Source organism: Hibiscus syriacus, unplaced genomic scaffold (genome assembly GCF_006381635.1).
Source record: "Hibiscus syriacus cultivar Baekdansim isolate YM2019G1 unplaced genomic scaffold, ASM638163v2 tig00111027_pilon, whole genome shotgun sequence".
Lineage (NCBI taxonomy): Eukaryota > Viridiplantae > Streptophyta > Magnoliopsida > Malvales > Malvaceae > Hibiscus > Hibiscus syriacus.
The window spans coordinates 3,367,915-3,372,081 of NW_024062960.1; the positions used below are offsets into that span (position 1 = coordinate 3,367,915).

Sequence of the window (4,167 nt, forward strand, 5' to 3'; positions counted from 1 at the left end):
AGACGTGTCATAAAGGAAAAATTATTAAAAATAAAAAAACAAGAAAAAATTACGCCAACTAAAGAAAAAATAATAAATACTGACAATCAACGACCAACACTAATGTTTGTACTACCGCCAACCACAAAAATTAAAAAAAATAGACTAACGACAACTAAAGAAAAAGAGAGAAAAATAAGGCAAAATCCTTTTATAGAGAATTTATGATTATAGTCGTCCTAATATTAAAATTATAATTACATCAAAGAATAAAATAACCAGATATGAATTATAATTAAAGTAATCTTTAAGATCGATTTAAAATTTAATATCAATCATAATTAAAATATTATATTTCTTTTACTACATACCGAATTTAATTGATAATAGTTATGTTTTATTATTTAAAATTTCAATCTATCAAGCAACACTTAAGTAACAATCATATTATATGTTGATATTTTCTTTTTATATCCTTTATAGTTATGTTTTTAATAATATATCTTTAATGTTCAAATTTAAATATTTTGTTATGAATATGATATCCCTTGCCGTTACACCGATACTTATTGATATTAATTTTTAAAAGATAAAAATAAAAATAAATTTTACACAAATACTATTTTATAAATTATTTATAAATATAAATGTGTCTATAAATTAAAATTAAAATTATATGTTATATTATCTTCGTAAAATGCATTTTTTTCCCATCTCATAAAAGATCATTATGAGAACGATCTTTCATCGTGTGTAGCACGATAACACTTATCATCAAGCTATATATATATATATATATATATATATATATATATATATGTGTGTGTGTGTGTATTATACCCCGTAATAGATATGCTCTAAAGCCTCTATTCTAAAACCAAAACATATTTATTATTGAGAAAATAATTTTAGTGACCAAAAATCTCATATAATATACGATTTTGACTATTTTTTTTTTGGATTTGCCAAAATAACCAACAAAATCGCAATGCGATTTCTAATTCGCAACGCAATCTCCAGTATCGTAAATTCGCACTGCATTTAGCGTTGCGATTTTCCATTTCGCGTTGCGATAGTTGAAAATCGCGTTGCGGTTTTCCATTTCGCGTTGCGATAGTCTACAGTGTCGTTGCGATTTTCCATTTCGCGTTGCGATAGTCTACAGTGTCGTTGTGATTTTCCATTTCGCGTTGCGATAGTTTTAAAAAAAATGGTATTGCATTTGTTTCTTAAGAATTTTCTCTAAAAAGATAGTATCCGCGCGGACGTGTCGAAGACACGTATTACCACGACCACGACCACGACCACGACCACGACCACGACCGACCCGACCCGACCCGACCCGACGGCGGCGCGCGAGAGTCCCCCTTGTTCTCTTTCACTCAACAAGGAAGTGCAAAATCCAAACTTTAAATATCATTCTTAATAGTGTTTCCAAAACTATGTGGGATTGAACATTACCAACACTTAGATAATAGAGTATATTTATACAATGTTCAGCTCATTAATATGGTGAATCCTATAGTAGTTTCAGCTTTTTATACATTCAAAGATAAACCAAATTCTATATTTAGTCTTTGCATTTTATTCGACTTAAATAATTACGTGTTTTATATAAAAAGATAGCGAGATCGAGATAATTTGTTTAATGAATTATGTTGTACAATGATTAGACTTAAGAGTGGAGAGAGGATGGTGAGGTGCTTGAAGGAGAGGTAATGATTAGTAATTAAGTGAGACTAATGATCCTGAATGCTATGCTTGATGATCTTTCAAAATATTTAAAGAGACTCTATTATCTATGAATTGATAAAATAATTTATGAGTTGAACATTGTATAAATATCTCTTCCTCATAGATTTTCTTATGTGATATAGTTTGATATATACTGTAAGATCCTGATATTACTATGGGAATGCTCAATCCCACAAGTTTTGGAAACAATATTGGGAATGGTATTTAAGGTTTGGATTTTGCACTTCCTTGTTGAGTGAAAGAGAACAAGGGAGACTCTCGCGCGCCGCCGTCGCCGTCGTCTCGGGTCGTGTCGTGTCGTGTCGTGGTCGTGGTAATACGTGTCTTCGACACGTTCGCTCGGATACTACCTTTTTAGAGAAAATTCTTAAGAAACCAATGCAATACCATTTTTAAAATTATCGCAAATGGAAAATCGTAACGACACTGTAGACTATCGCAACGCGAAATGGAAAACCGCAACGATACTGTAGACTATCGCAACGCGAAATGGAAAATCGCAACGACACTGTAGACTATCGCAACGCGAAATGGAAAACCGCAACACGATTTTCAACTATCACAACGCGAAATGAAAAATCGCAACGCGATTTTTAACTATCGCAACGCGAAATGCAGCGCGAATTTACGATACTGGAGATCGCATTGCGATTTTGTTAGTCATTTTGACAAATCCAAAAAAAATTGGTCAAAATCATATATGTGATTTTTGGTCACTGAGTTATTTTCCTTTCAACGCGATTTTTAACTATCGCAACGCGAAATGCAGCGCGAATTTACGATACTGGAGATCGCATTGCGATTTTGTTAGTCATTTTGACAAATCCAAAAAAAATTGGTCAAAATCATATATTATATGTGATTTTTGGTCACTGAGGTTATTTTCTCTTTATTATTTTGCCTTTCTCGTAAAGATGTTGGAACTTGAAACCGATGTTACTTCCAGAACTAATTCTTCTATCGTGTCAATCGCCTTTGCACCCAATATATGTTTTCGACAGACTAAGCACCTGCGTGTCATCGGAGCGATGCATCATTTGCTCCCCATTTGCCGCGTATATTCCCCTACGTGTCCCGCCGTCGTTGATCTGCTCCCTCGACTCAACCCCATGGCTTCCCTATATAAAAACCACACTTATCGTCTACATTTCTGTATGAGCATCAGCCACTTTGCATTTGCATGCACTGTTAAATAAAGCAGCAGCCAGAAGAGTGACGGTGATAATGGCGTCTCAGCAAGAAAGAGAGCAGCTTGAATCCAAGGCACGGCAGGGAGAGACCGTCGTTCCCGGCGGAACCGGTGGCAAGAGTCTCCAAGCTCAAGAGAACCTTGCTGAAGGTACATAATAATGCCTACATTTGTTGTTTGACATTGACCATTCATATATATATATATTTTTGTTTTTTGCTTGAAATATACAGGGAGGAGCAAAGGAGGGCAAACAAGGAGGGAGCAGCTAGGGAGAGAAGGGCACCAGGAGCTGGGAAGCAAAGGTGGTCAAACAAGGAAGGATCAGATAGGGAGTGAAGGGTACCAAGAAATGGGCCGAAAAGGCGGAAGGAATCGACATCGATGAGTCCAAGTTCAGAAACTAGGAACCCTTAAGTTTCTGCTGTGTTGTGCCTCACTACTCTTTTAACTTTACATAGTCAATATCGTCTAGTGCTGTTTCTGTTGTTGTTTTCTTTTTCCTTTGTGTGTGTTTCGGTAGGTTTGTTTTGTTTCCTGGTTTTCGATGGTCGTCTCTATGAATATCTAATGGAAGATTTGGAGTTTATTCCACCATGAAATTATGCTTCATTATGCGCTACATAACCATACAAAGAAGACCTGTAATCCTAGAGATTTGTTTCCTATGCTTTTGAAGTCATTAACAATTGCAATACCCTACTGCAAAGTGATTATACAGCAAAAACAAACTGTTTCAAGTCAAGTCATGTACCTCAAACAATAATGGAACCTTGCGAGAAAACATACTAACTAGAAAATTGCCTTGTTCTTAAATGGTTAAGAATATATATATTAGCTTAAATGAAGTTACCTATATGGTAAAGGAATTTTTTTAAAGGATTTTGATTCGAGCATTCTTGATCTATAGATGTAGAGGTTAGGAGTGTGTAACCTATATAGTAAAGGAATTATTATTATTATTTAAGGATTCTGATTCGAGGATATTATTTTATACTTGATTATTAATAATTATATATATATATATATATATATATATAATTTTAAATTTTTTTCAAATTTATAAAATAAGAAAAGAATGAGAGAGAACAATTATGTCTGGTGTGCAAGTGTCCCGAACAAAGCTTGACCGGCCCACCTATTAAACAAAGTTTAGCACAAAGTTTGTCACACAGTGAAGTAAAAGTCAGGACATATATCAAATACATAAGGACTAAACTAAACAGGAAATAAGACGAATCATT

The 4,167-nt window shown here is 34.1% G+C and overlaps 1 pseudogene; it reads left to right on the plus strand.

The window, feature by feature from the left end:
• Positions 1-2,930: 2,930 nt before the first annotated feature.
• Positions 2,931-3,330, plus strand: LOC120150942 (annotated as a pseudogene).
• Positions 3,331-4,167: the final 837 nt, after the last annotated feature.